We start from the raw sequence: 15,593 nt of genomic DNA on the forward strand, positions 1-15,593 counted from the left end.
AAAGGTTCTATCTAGAAAAAAAGAGAGTTACTGTGAGTATAAACATTTCAAAGATCACTGAAACATTTGTTTATCATTTTAACCTTTAGTCAATCTTCAAGAAGATATAGACATATTCAGGATTGTTATTATACAGTGATATCTCATGTTCTAGTAACATCACAAATGGAAGTGAATACTTGGAAGCAGTTTTAATGATGTTTCTCTATGGTAGCAAACAAATAATAAGAATCAATGTCCATGAGGTTTCTCATTACATTGCTAAAAGTCACAGGATAGAGAGTATTTTCCAATAACCATAGTTTGGCAGTGGCTAAGTATTATTTGATAACAACTATGAAAATATAGCACCTCATTTAAAACAAACACACACACTCCTTCATGGTCTTTTCAACCAACGAAATGCTTTGAGTTTTATTTCTAATACAGTTATCTGGTGAGAAAGTCTACATTTTGCTGTCAATCCTCAACCACACAGAATTGCTCAGTTTATTTTAAAATAGAAAAAAAAAAAAAACAATATATTTTATTGTGAATTATTCTGGGATTTTTTTTTTTTTTTTGAGTTCTTATACTTTCTGTTACAAGTAAATTATAGCACTGTATCCTCAAATCACATCCGATTGAAAGTTTGGTTCATTAACATCCATTTTGACCCTTCTCACTTAGTTAAAAAATATCAGACTTGACAGTCTCAGAACTATTTGAATGAACTCTAAGCTGGAACTCACTTCTGCTGTGCAACCTGATGAACTCCAAAGGAAGAGAGAGAAAGAGGGGATGGGGTTAGATGGCTGTGTGCCCTGGTAAACAGAGGTCGGTTAACTACAACAATAAGCATCTAGTATAAGAAAATTCTTCTTCCCCTCCGCACTCCTCCTTTCCCTCTGAGATTAAGCAAAAAATTTATATGCATTGCCTATGGACACAGACACTAGGGTGGTGGAGGCCTAGGGCAGGGTGGGAGCCAGGTGGTGCAGAGCAAGGGGGAATAGAAAGGGGAGACATCTGTAATACTCTCAACAATACAGATTTTTTAAAAAAACTAAGAGTCACCTATTTAATCAGTATGTGATTGAGCCTTGATAAAACTCTGGATACCAATAATAAATAAATAAACAAAGAAAGAGAATTATTATTTCTTGAAGGTGGAAACTGAAAGATGTCAACTGCTATGACTTGAGTGGAGGGAGCTGCTCTTCTTACCTATGTTTTTATATGGCTGATTTGTGCTTGATGTTACCAAGACTTCATCAAGTCTCAGTCCTATGTCAGGGAGAAATCATTTTTGAGCCTAGAACAAATCTATTCCAATTTATTTTCATACAAATTGTGCTCAGCTCTATATTGCTAATGTAAAGGTTACTCTTTTGAAATGCAACCTATAGATTAGATAGGCAGACCAAAGAGCATACTGAGGATTTGTTCCATTTACAAGGTCTCCCATTGGGTCACAAGTGACCTTTTAGCTTCATTTACCCTTTTGGTAACAAGTGATCTGGGCCCTAGGTTTAGGGTACAGATGGCTTTACATTTCTATATAGAACCACAACTGGGAGTTTTAGAGTGAAAATGTAAATCTGATTGTTAGACTTGGGAACATGAAAAACTGGATCCACTGCATGACCAGTGATAAATAGTATGTGAAAATCAAACATAGAAATGCCACAAAAAGGTTTCTTTTATAACCAGGTCAAGAATCCAAAATGTTAAGTTTAGTTCCTCTATGATTCCACATATAAATGACATCATACAACATTTGTCTTTCTCTGGCTGACTTATTTCACTTAGTGTAATGCCCTCAAGGTCCATCCATGCTGTCACAAATGGCAAAATATCCTTCTTTTCATAGCTGAATATTTCATTGTATATATTACCAGTTTCTTTATGCATTCATTCATTGATGGACACCTAGGTTGTTTATGTCTTTACTATAGTAAATAATGCTGCAATGAAGATGGGGGTGCTGATACCTCTCTGAGATAGTGATTTCATTTCCTTCAGGTATGTACCCAGAAGTGGGATTGCTGGATCATATGGCAGCTCTATTTTTAATTTCTTAAGGAACCTCCATACTGTTTTCCACAGTGGCTTTGACAACTTACTTCCCCACCAACAAGGCACAAGGGTTCCCTTTTCTCCACATCCTGGCCAGCACTTGTTATCGCTTGCCTTTTTGATAAGACCCATTCTGACAGGTGTGAGGGGATATCTCATTGTAGTTTCGATTTGTATTTTCCTGATGATTAGTGCTGTCGAGCACTTTGTCATGTACCTGTTTGCCATTTGTATATCCTCTTTCAGTCTTAAATGCCTTTGGAGTTAGTCCCTTTCTGCAAATGAGGCCTTCGTTTTGAGCATGGTGGTAATGGCTGTGGATACATCTTCTCAGAAAGGTGTTGCTGTACCGCTTTCCTTAGGGAGAGAGTTTTGCTTATCCTCCTATTTTTGTGCTATAGTGATAAATTGTCAGGATGTGTTTTATCCAAAAGTGTATTCTTAAAACCTACCTAGGAATATGCAGACTGTGTTGCAGGTCTAAGATCATACTCATACTGTTCTTCTTCATTAATGTTTTCTTCCAAAACTATGTTTTATTTGGACTAAAAAAAAAAATCAAGTATAGCCATTTTATTCTTTAGTAATTAATAAATTAGTTAACATAGTGTCTCATAAAAGTCCAATCAGTTGTAGAATATTGGGGAAAAATAAAACAAGAAAAATCTTATTGATTTAGGGAATCTCTTTTTTATTCTTTTAACATACACGTTTCAGTAGTTCATCTGATTTCAGTCTCTCTACCCTCTGAACATTTAATTAAACATAATTCATAGAAAACAATTCTGACTCGCAGTGTTTTTAGTTCTCAAGATGGAGCATATCTAAAGTATTGCCATCCAAATAGTAATAAGAATTGCTTTTAAAGTGTTTGCAGATATTTACAATAAAGTCACTTTTGTATACTTTAATCACACATACAACAGAGGAGTACATTTAGAAGAGTTATGTACAAATCATATAACACAGTTGTGTATTTCTTATAACTCTGTCTCACTTGGGTTTTTAAAATACATTAAAAATGGTCCTACAGTCTAACTCTGATTCTATTTCTGTGCAAATAAAAAGCACCCAGAGTTCTGACAGGGAACACACGCCAGGCAAACTGGCCCCTGGACAAACTCCTCAGGGCCCCTTTGACACCTGTTTCTTCCTGTTTCCTTGAGGGCACCAGCATAATAGGTACAAGCCATTTCTTTGGCCATGGTCTTGCTCACCTCCTGGGTCTGAGGCCTTCAGTTCTCCATCCCCAACCCCAAGGGGAGGCGCTCATCATTCTCATCCAGAATTTCACTCCTGATGCTACTTGCAAACTTGTAACTTACTTGCCTCTGTTACCAGCCAAATGAATGCCCATGTTAATTTGCTCTTTTATTCTTTTTAGTAGTATGAACTGGGGTTTCATGATATACATGAGGTTCCCTATTTCTCTCCACAGAAGCAGCGGAGCATACACTGAAGAAAGTGATTGATATCATTGAGTTCAAATTCACTTCTACCACTTTTTAGCTGTGTGACTTTGGGAAATCACTTCCTGAGTCTTAGTTTTCTCATCAGTTAAAAGTGGATAGTAATATACCCTACTTCATAAAGTTGTTGTGAGGATTAAATTCCTGTGCTCAGAACTGGGCCCAGGACAGAGAATGCTAGCAAATATTACAATCACTGGCTCTTCCATACATATAATGAAGGCATTATACACACACAAATATAGGTGAACCATGGAATACTTGAAAATGCTATATTTCAAAAACATCATACTTTTCTAAAAAAAAAAAAAAACAGGTATTTTTACAAGAATTTTCTCATCACAAATACTGTAGTTTAACCTGGAAATAGGAGCACCCCAGTCAGGGTCAAGCAGGAGGCAACCAATCCATGTGTCTCTCTCACATTGATGTTTCTCTCTCTCTCTCTCTCCCTCCCCCCTCCCTCTGTCCCACTCTCTCTCAAAAAAAAAAAAAAAAGGAAAAATATCCTTGAATGAGGATTAATAAAAACATAATAATTCTAAATACTATTTATAAACAGGGAACAGCCTGGCTGTGGGGTAAGTAGTCAGGTGTAAAGCAGCATTGTGCTACTGAAGAGAGTGCTCCTATTTCCAGGTCAACCACAGTGGGAAGTTTCGTTTTGACTTGTTCTGATTTCATTACCTGAGGTTGTATATTTTAGCATTTCATATCCTACCTTCCTGAGAACAATGCTGCTCAGAGTGTATTTCCTCTCGATTGGATAACTTCTTGCCTCCGGATTAATTTTATTCATTTTAGGCCTTTAGTATAGATTGTCCAACACATTGAAAATAGACCCCTTCTCCACTTAATGAAAGTGATGTTTATCATTTGCAACATTTTCACTGAAGATGGTCATTTCTAGAAGTGCCCAGCCACGAGCTGTAAAAGGAATGCCATTATCAATTTTAGCAAGGTAGAGACTGCCTCTGCAAATTGGCGCCTCTATCCTCCTACTGTGTTAAGACTCCAAACCACAAGTGGATTGTACTGAGCATCTGGACAAGTACTCAAACACAAGGTCGAATATTCCGGTTTGCCCAAACATCTGGGTGTTTGGCACCATCTAGGCAGAGCATATGCATATTTGCTGTGTTTGCTTCATGTAGCAAAGCAAACATGGTTTTGCTGTTTCTTTGCACAATGAATCAGTTCCTGAAATGTGTACAAATCCAGTTTAGGCAGATCTAATTATATCTTAAATACACTAGTAGCGTTTACTATTTAAAGAAAATCTGTAGTGAATTCTTTTGTAAAGAACAGTCCTCTTGAAAAGCTAATAACAGCTACATAATTAATCTGTGTCAGTTTGTTTTCTTCTTCTAATGTGGGTGCTCGTAGGGTTTTTTAATTGCTACATAACTACCCATGATATGACACAGTATTGAAAAATCAGAGGGGTTGTTGCCATTTCCCATCAGTCAGTATTAGTTGGGGGGGAGAGATCAGGCACAAACACATTTTCCATCCTTGCAAATTAGAACAATTTGCACATAAAGTTATATAGATTTTTATGAAATGAGATTACACTAAGTCTTTACATTTAAAACTCTAGCATTAAATATTGTAAGAGGGTATAATAGAGTATAAGGATAAGAATCCATTCGAAGATGTTAAATCTTACGTTTGTAATGGAAGTGACAGAGTCTAAGATAATAAACAATCACATATGAGGAATGAGTGATGTTTCTTGTTGCTTATGATACCCCTGTAATTTACTGCAGAAAGCTCTCAGAATATCCCAGTGAACACTGAAAACTGCAATTATTTTCCTTTGCTTGTCTTTCATCTGGGAAAATGCAAATAAACTTTAAAATGATTTATGGAGATTAACGACCCTCATCAATCTGCTGATGACTGAAAAGAAAAAGTCATTTAACACCTACACTGACTCTTAACTGAGGGATAATAATATAGTAAGTTGCCTTATGAAAAGTATTTCAGACATTAGACCAAAGAGTTGTTCAAGTTAAAGACAATAAAATAGTGTCTGAAAAAAAACAGGTTTCTATCTACGGTTAAGGAAAGAAAGAACTTGCCATATTTCCGATGCAAGCATGGGTGTCTAACCAAGTGGCTCGATCTGTATCACAGAATTGCTCTGTATTACAGAATTGATCTGCACAATTTTGTTTTGAGACCTGACCCGCAGCCCAGCAGACAAGCTTAGAGCTCTCAACAAGCCACACTCAACTAGGTACACACTGATACCCTATGTCCTCTTGCACCCCACAGAAGAATATTTGACTGAGAGAGAAACAAGGTGGTATGATAAACATCTTAGGGTTGTTAGAGAGTAACAGAGTCCAAGATGGTTGTAATAATCTTATGATCTATCCAGACTTAATTAATTTCCACAACTTGAAACCTGGGTCAGACACTTCCATCTTCCTGGAATAAATTCTCTCTTCCCTCTGACTTCCCTCAGCATTGGCTACTTGGCATGGTATGTATGTCCTCCCTTATTCATTTATTCAAGAATACTTATGCAGCACCCGGTATGGGTGAAGCGTTCTTTTGGGAGGTAAGGATATAGCAGTGAGCAAAATAGGTAAAATCTATATCTTCAAGAAGTCACATTTTTGTGGGGAAAACACATAGCAAACAAATTTGCAAGTCAGTATTTTAAGTGCTATCAATAAAAGAAAAGCAAGAAAAAGGAATACATGGTAAAGGGTTGTTTCAATAACATGTTTGAAGATGTCCACTGGACAGAATAACCTTACAGCAGAGGCTTCAGTGAAGTGAGGCAACAAGCCAAGCAGAGATTCAGGGAGAGGACATTCCAGGCAGACAGAGCTTCAAGGACAAAAGCCCTGGGCAGGAGCACACCTGCTGAGTGAAGGAAGGGAAAGGAAACCAGGGTGAGCCAGGGGCGGAGTGGAGAAATATGAGACACAAGTTGGATTGTAAATTTCTTGAGAATAGGATCCAAGGCTGATTCAGGGATGACACTTGATACGGTGGTATCTGGTGACAAATGATCAATAAATATTTGGTGAAAGATGATGGCCAATTGTTTAATTATACAACATTCATAGTGAAGTGTTCACAGTATCACGAATATGGCACCACAATTAAAACAAGGTGCATGGACTGCAGTAAGGGAGTCACAGGGTTGAAGCCATTTAGGAAGCAATTGAAATCATTCATGTGAAACATGCTGGAATGGAGGGAGGAGACACACTGGAGCAGTAAGGGTAGTTCAGAGGTTAAGTCAAAGGTGCCTCACAGAAAGTCTGGGGAGGGCTTCTTTTCTCAGAACTGAGACAGTCTGCCACTTGCATACCACTTGGCTCCAGAGTGCAGCCTCCACCTCATCTCACAGCTTTCTGCGCTGTCTGTGGTCCCCATTCGCCCTCCGTCTTCTCGCTGCCTCTCCGGTTTAGATCTGCATCTAGTTCTGACCTACATATCTCAGTCTGGATTTCCCAGCTGGTGCCTGATCCTGTGAATTTCTGTAGATTTCCAGAGATTTCCCTGGATCCTACATATGCCTTCTCCTAATTTCTCCAGGCCCCGTCTCTTAATTCACTGCAGTTTTAACTCAAATATATGCTAAGCACTTCCTACATTCTAGCCTCTGTGCTGGGACCTGGAGTCCTAAATACCAGTAAAATATTGCCCTGCTCTAGAAGTGTATCTAAAGCACATTCTTGTCTCCAGCCTCTGACCGACTAGGAGATGAAAGAGAAATGGGTTAATTTGTTAGCATTTGTTTAAGCCCTGGCCAGTCTGGCTCAGCAGTTAGAGTGTCAGCCCTCAGACAGAAAGGTCAAGGGTTTGATTCCTGGTAAAGTGTATGTACCTGGGTTGTGGGTTCAATCCCTGGTCCTGGATGAAGTCATGTGGGAGGCAACCGATCGACGTGTCTCTCTCTCTCCCCTTCTCCCTCCCTCCTTTCCTTCCTTCCACTCTCTTGAAAAATCAATGGGAAAATATCCTCAGGTGAGGATTAACAAACAAAAAAATCCCACTTTAAGACATATGCACATGAGAGAATAGACCTAGCTCAAATCCTCTATTCCTCATGAAAATCACAAATAAGATTATCAACAACAGTCTTCAATATAGCTTGCTACTAATCATGCACATATCTTTGTATTGGTTTGGTATCGCACAAGGCCAAAAACTAGAAGCAGTGGCTTGGTGCCCCTGTTCCTATGCAGTCATACATCAGGGGTCACAATTAAGGTGACAAGGCACATCATACTTCTCCACAGTAGACCAGAGAAAAATTTTCTAAGCTGTAAATGGCAGCTTGACAAACAATATTACAGGCTGGATTCAATGAAAATACCACAGACCTGGCTCCCTCCAGGACTATAAATCACAATGAATCTACAGAACATTACTGGAAAATGGAGAACAGGAAAGAGATTGCGTGTGTGACAGGCCCTCCAGCCTTGGTCATTGAAGATTCAGTGCTGCAGGATCTCAGCATCAGGGGAAACCTTTGCAGAATAGCTTCAACAAAGACATACAACCGCAGACCTCAACCACCCTTAGGTGAGGTGGGGACAGGGGGGAGTGAGGGAGCACCACCCCTAAGAGTGAGGGCAAGAGGGAAGGTTCACTGTTTCTCACTCCCCTTCCTCTGACTCTACTGGATATTTTTTAATCAGGTGAACTCAAGTACAAATCAATATAAAATGCAACCTTATGAGAAAGAGAAACCCTAACATAATGGGAGAGTGTTACACAGAAGTGAAGGGAGATAATTAGCATTCCTGTTTCTTTGCCATCGTGATAATAAAGACTGGAGAACTTGGGAATTGATTACACATCTATAAAGCTGGAGGCTTTTCTGCCCCAGTTAGCCAACCTATTTGCTTTTCTCCAGCAAGCTCCTTCCTGGATCATTTCCTGGTTTGGACCTGTGGTCCACAGCGGTGGATAATTGCACAGGCAGGGTCACCGTTGCCACGCACAGATAAGCATTTAACTAGTTGAGGCAAGTGAGCTGTGTGATCAGGTTGGGAAACTTGTCTGTTTGCAGAGCCCAGGAAAGAACAATGCACAGGTCTAGGCTGGAGGTTAGATATGGGGAACATCCAGCTGGGTCCTTCAGAAGTCCAACGCTGAAAGGACAGCATTTCCTTGAGTCACCTCTGCAGATTAAGGAATTTTTTTCTTACTTTGAGCTGTTCATTGATTTATCTTTTTCCCACTCATCATATGGTCACTAAGCACCTGCCAGGTAGGCTGCGAGCCAGAAGCACTGCACTGAAATACTCATATGGTCCCCATCCCTGCCTGGGGTGGTTCTTTAAAATTATTTTTCTAGCTAAATCAAGGGGAGGGTTTGAGTTTTATGCATATGCAGTCCCTTCTCTTACCTTACATTTCCACACCACAAATTACCTCATGTGTGATTGTAAATAGAATAACGATGTTCATGTAACATGGAAGTTGAAGATGACTTTCCCAAATAACGGCAGCTGAACATAAAGCATATCAGCCTAGCTGAATGCAGCAAGCCTGAAGGAGAGCAAACTACCCATGTCTGCTTTCTTTATTTTGAACACTTGCTCTGCCTTGGAAGTGCTTTTAGGCAATTCTTCTAGTCTTTGTGTAAAGGACACAAACATAGGGTGATAAAGTAAAGGGATCCATCTTAGCATCACCACATTTTGTGCAAAGCCTGCAACTCTCTCTACTAGGGACATGTGATGTGTGGCCCTTGTCTTCATAACTCAGCACCTGCAGCCTTCCCGACATCCCCTCCCATTAAGCCATCTTCCCATTTGTGCAGTGAAGGCCAGTGTTACTACATTTCCTCATTAGAATTTGACATAGCTTTTTGTTAGACTCTATAAATATAGCCTTCATTTTGATGACATATCTTTTTTATTTATTTTTCAAATACAGTTGAAATTTAATATTTAATATTAGTTTCAAGTATACAACATAGTGATTAGACATTTATATGAGTTAGGAGGTGTTCACCTCAGTAAGTCTAGTATCCATGTGACACCATACGTAGTTATGAGAATATTCTTGACCATATTTCTTATGCTGTACTTTACATCCTCATGACTGTTTGGTGACTACCAATTTCTAGCTCTTAATCCCTTCACCTTTTCACCCATCCCCCTAACTGCACTCCCATCTGGCAATCATCAGTTTGTTCTCTGTATTGCTGATGTTGACATATCTTTTTAACTTTACTAAAATCTTATTAGGATTGTTGTTTTTGAAAGCTCTCTGCTCCATAGGTTTAGAGTGGTTTGCCCTAGCTCAGTATTCATCATAATTAATCTTGTCCTAAAACCAGCAATGCATTTATTGCACTGTGGCCAGAAAGCCAGTGTGTACGTGGGCACACACTTATCTATTCTGCGTACTCAGAGCACACCTGTATTCTGCTTGATAAAGTGGTCTGTTCAAATGAAAGGTATTGGCAGCACTAAGTTGGGGGTGTGCGGTCCTTAGGTCAAATAAATCAGAAGGATAAAAAGCTATATATCAGATTTTTTTTTATCCAAACAGAGTATTTTTTATCCAAACTTTTCTATTCTGCCCTTTTTCCAGCTATGTTAAATAAATCTTTAAGCTCAACAGATCTATTCATCAATAGTTCAAATTTTAAAGTTCAGCTGAAATTTTAATAAAGGAAACTTTTATGCAGTTTAGATAGAAAAACAATGTCATATAGTGATGCAGGTAGAATTAAATTTAAGACTATTTTAATCAAGCAAATTGAAAGTATATTTTTAATTTATCTTTATTGTTGAAAGTATTCTATTAATCCCTTTTTTTCCTCCATTGATTTCCTCCTCCCTTCTCCCCCCCTCCACCCTGCTGCCTTCACCACACTGTTGTCTGTGTCCACTGGTTATGCGTATATGCATATACGTTATTTGGTTTATCTTTTGCTGTGTTCCCCACCCCGCTTCTCTCGGGGGCCCACCAGTCTGTTCCTTGTTTCTATGTCTCTGGATCTACTTTGTTCATTAGATTTCACATATGAGATCATATGACACTTGCTTTCTCTGACTGGATTTGATTTAATAATTATAAACTTCATTTTTCACTTTATTTAACTCTAAGTTTTTTTATATCTTCTCGGTATATTAAAAAACTGTAACATTTGGATTATTCTATCTTTTTCTCTTTTTAACCTAAAATAAAATTTCAAATAATTTTTAGAATTAAAAGATCGAATTCCTTACTTTGCCACACACAGGCTTCTTACATATCTCTGGTCTTTCCTATAAGTCTTTTGTAGGCTTGTTTCGACACCAATTTCCATTAAAATTGTCTACACAGAAATCAGTGTATGTATGTATACCTGTGTGTGCACACACGCGCGCGCATACACACACACACACACACTTTTTTTTAATCCTCACCCAAGGACATTCAGATAGAGCAGGAAGGATAGAGGGGAGAAGAGAGAGAGAGAGAAACATCGATGTGAGAGAGACACATCAAGTGGTTGCCACCCACAGGACCCCAACCAGGGCCGGGGACAAACTGCAACCGAAGTACGTGTCCTTAGTGGGAACCAAACCCGGGACTCCGGTCCATGGGCCGATGCTCTAACCACTGAGCCAAACCAGCCAGGGCCACACACACACTCTTACAATCATACTCAACACTCCAGCAATACTAAACCATGTCTATTTTTTTTATTAATTAATTTTTGTTACAGATGTTTCTCCTTTTTCCCCCACTGATTCCCCCCTCCCCCTCTCTCCCTGCCCTGTCCCCAGCTTTGTTGTCCATATCCATTGTTCATGCATATAAGTTCCATGTCTATTTTGTATGCACACTGCCTCTGTGCCTTTATTAATTTTATTTCTTCTATTTGAAAAACCCAGTTCTCACCACTTCTCTTCACCACCTTGAAAATTCCTATTCATTTTCTAAGTCTCAGCTCATCTCCTTTTTTCCTGGAGGTTTTCCCTGACTCTCCAGATGTGATATTCCCTTCCCGTGTCTAGTGTCCAGTGCAGCTCAGAAGAACTCGCCGATCGCAGCATTCACACTCCCGTGTGATTGTTGATTTTCCAAACACATATTTTATTTTTGGTAGACTGAAAACTACATGAAAATAGGGACTCTCTGTCAGTAGTCTTTGTATTTTCTAGTATGTATGAACCGCAGTGCCTAGCATGTAGGCGATGCTCAACAAATATGTGAAAACCAAATGACGTGGCCATCCAGTCTAAAGACGCCAGCAATAATTCTCCACCTGTAACCTTGTTTGTTGACTCTATGGCATCTATCACTATTTGATATTTTCTTGCTTATTTGTGATTCTTTTTCACTGTTGGCTTCTGTTACAAGAATACGGGTGGACTTTTGTTACTGTGTTCACTTTCACCCGCTGCCTTAACAAAACACCTGCTCGGTGCCTAGAACAAAAAAGGTGCAACATGAAACTATCAAGTGTGTGAAATAAATAAGAAGATCCAGATTTTGCTCTCCTTGACTAATAGCAAGCATTCTAATAAATTAGTTTATAAGTTCAGTGCCTCCAGGGAGACATAAAAATAATCTGATTTTAATTAATCTTTTAATTTTAGCAGTATAAAATTCCAAAAACCAATGTTTTACATGTGTGGAAGACATATAAAGGCAAGTATAAGTATTCCAGAACATACATTTTAAAAATCTAAAATGATTATTTGCTAAATATTACCTTTTTTTTTTTTTTTTTCACTCATTCTCATTTTCTGCTGAGTTTCACTTACCCTTCTGAATCTGGGATAATTAAGTGATTTATGTTATTAAGACAAATCCTCTTACCTAATATCAAAGCAGGCTGATCATTAACAGTAAAGAATAATAATATAACATGAGTCAGTAGCCAACATTAAAAATGAATAAGATCATATAACAAGAATTACTGCAATGACCTAGCCAGTTATTCAACATTCACATATTTTAATTAAAAACTCATTTACTAATGATCTGAGTCATTCACTAATGATCTCTAGAAACAAAAATAGGGACTCATTTCTCTAAACAACTTCCTATGATAGCAATTTAGGTCAACTGAGCTAAATCAAACTAAGATGTACTTATCACTCCCTCCTCAGATCTCATACAATACATTATTTATATTTCATTTTTGACATGTATTTTGCTTTAAACCTTGCATTAAGCAAGTATTTCATTAGTACATATTATGTTCTAGGCTCTATGCCCTAGCCTCCTCCTTAATCTTATTTGGATCATTATGTTTTTTACCTAATGTAAAATTCCAAATGATTTTCAGAATTAGAAGATTCAATTTCTTACCTTGAGAGAGAAAAGCAAAAATGAGAGAGCCAAAAGTAACTGGAATTAGAGACTATGTAATCTATAAATGTGATGGTGTTAGAAATGTGTACCCTGGCCAATGTGGCTCTGTTGGTTTGGAGTGTCTCCTGTACAATGAAAGGTCACAGGTTCAATTCCGCATCAGGGTACAGGCCCAAGTTGCAGTTTTGATCTTCATTAGGGGTCAATATTTCTCTCTCACATCGAGGCTTCTATCTTTCTCTCTCTAAAATCAGTGTTTTTAAAAAAAATGTGTAGAAAGAATAATTGGTTATAACAAAGGGAGTGATTAAAATCCACCCCCCCCCCCATAAGTTAGGAAAGGCTTCCAGAGGTGGGTCTAGAGTCACAAAGGTCTGGGTCAGTCTGGCTAGATTTTAGGGAGGGCAGGTGGACAAACAGAGGCTCAGAGAAAGGTTGAAACCATACTGAGAAGAAGCTGATTTTCCAAATAAAGTCATTTGGATCTTGTGCTGTAAGTGATGGGAATCAAAAGGTTTTAATTAGCACAATGACTTGATCAAATGTGGTGTTGAGCAAAATCATTCTGAGTGCTCCTTGGAGGATAACCAGGATGGAGAAGGTGCAGGAAAGGGGGAGGCTGCTGCCTTGCCCTGAGCCACACAATGAGCATCTGAACTAAGACAGAAGCGGATGGAAAAAGAGAGAAGGCAGAATTCCAGCAGCATTTCTGAGGCCAAGCCAACAAGGGGTGGTGTTTGAAATGAGAGACTGAGGAAGAAGATGCTTGTGAGTCTGACTCTGGGCTGTGGTCAGGTAGTGACACCACTACCCAAGATTGAGAACACAGAACAGGTTCAGAGGAAACATAGTCTGGTTTTTCAAATATAATGTTTCATCAATTTAGGGGCCAACAGAAAGTACTGGAAATATTTTATCTGTAGTTCAGGGGATGTGGGAGTCTAGATTTGGAGATCATGGGTATGTAGGGGGAATGAGAGAACTCTGAGAGAGTGAGAAAATAGTACAAGAAAAGAGTAGCCACCAGTATGGTGAGCAAATCACAGTCTGAGATCAGATGTCATGTTAATACTCTTCTTTATGCCATGTCCCTAGAAACCTGATGCCAAGTATCCCTTCTGTTCAAATTTAGACGTGAGTCATTTCACTAGGTAACTTCCCAGGACATGGCTTACCACCTATGTCATCTTCAACTCTGGAATTTAAAGGCTTAGAGTATTCGCTTACAGCAGTCTTCATCCAAAGTCTTGTGGCTCCTGGATGATGTATGCAAAATTGTGGATGGTACCTTCTTCTTTTGAAGGGGCTATGGATCAACACAGTGCTGAGGATCCAGTGAATTTAATTAAATTTTTAAAAGCAAAATTCTTTAAAAGGTCTCACTGAGAACTGTTTTTAATTATCCAAAATCTAGGATAAAAATCCATGAAGTTTTAGAGTGATTGTAATCCCCTGCTGCTGCCCATTTTCCTACATGCTAGAGATGGAGTTCTCTAAGAAATGGAGCACCTTAGAAGGTTCAGTTCCTTTCACCTACACAAATGTCCAAGGTTGTATGGGATCAGTGCTTTGCAGGAATCTAGCATTGTCCCCAGATATCAGTCATTTTTCAACAATCATTGAATGAATCAAAATCACCTCCTAACACACGGTAGGTAATCTCCTACACCCTTGAGAACCACTCACCTAAGTTTTTGTGAGCTGTAAAAGTCAGCCCTTAGCCTTAAGCTTCTGACATAAGTAATCCTGGCCAAATTACCTTCACAGTACATATCAAAGTAAGAGTTCAATCACAGGCACAAGCATCTGTAACATTAAGACAGAATGATCAAAGGAAAACAATTTTTTACAAAAAGATTTAGTTAACCTACGTGTGTACCTTCCCTTGATATGTCATCAAATGATAGCTGGAAAAAAATCAGTCTGAGATTTTCAGATGAGAGCAGAAAAGCTGAAGAGAAGAAGAATTAATTGCTTGGGAAAATCTACAAGAAAAATCCATCTAAAATGAGGGATTACTCATACTCTTATCTCAGTAATATTCAGAAATATAGAGGGATAAAATAAAATCTCAACATGATTTGACTGTAGCCAGACCCAAAATTCATTCTTATGCTTCTGTCAATGACAACTTTTTTAAATTATAAGATGGAAATTTCTAGCCACTATGGTAAGTAGCCACTTTTTATAAGACTGACATTTCAGATGAACAAAAACATTATTCAAGTAGGTTCTTTTTACAATAGATGAAAAAAATCACCAAAGCAAATAACCACAATCAACTTTTATGACCCAGGTTCCAGCTTGAGGATGCTAGGGTGCAAAGAGCATGCTACTTGCTCAGTGGCCACCCATTACCTTCCCTGGCACAGCTTGGCATTGCTTAAAATCCCCCCAGCATTCAAAATTTTTAACATTTAAGTAATAGTATTAATCATAAGCCATATGCTTTTCTCTTTCTAATTTATATTTTTTGTTTTTCTTTTTCAACTTATCTTTATTGTTAAATGTATTACAGATCCCCCCCTTTTTTTCCTCATTGACACCCTTCTCCCCACTCTGGGCCCCCTCCTGCCTTCCCCATACTATTGTCTGTGCTCACTGGTCATGCATATATGCATATAAGCACTTTGGTTTATCTCTTCCTGCTCCCTCTACCCTCTTCCCTTTGAGATTCTTCAGTCTAATAACCAATTTGTACTTCTTAATCCCTTCACCTTTTTCACTCATTCCCCCAACCTTCTCCCATCTGGCAACCAACAAAAA

General features: G+C 38.6%; 1 protein-coding gene across 5 annotated transcripts in view; it reads left to right on the plus strand.

Moving 5' to 3' along the window:
* KCNQ5 (potassium voltage-gated channel subfamily Q member 5) overlaps positions 1-15,593 on the plus strand; it is a 541,294-nt gene that overhangs the window by 344,290 nt on the left and 181,411 nt on the right. The window lies entirely within an intron of this gene.

Source organism: Molossus molossus, unplaced genomic scaffold, assembly GCF_014108415.1.
Source record: "Molossus molossus isolate mMolMol1 unplaced genomic scaffold, mMolMol1.p scaffold_m16_p_8, whole genome shotgun sequence".
Classification (NCBI taxonomy): domain Eukaryota; kingdom Metazoa; phylum Chordata; class Mammalia; order Chiroptera; family Molossidae; genus Molossus; species Molossus molossus.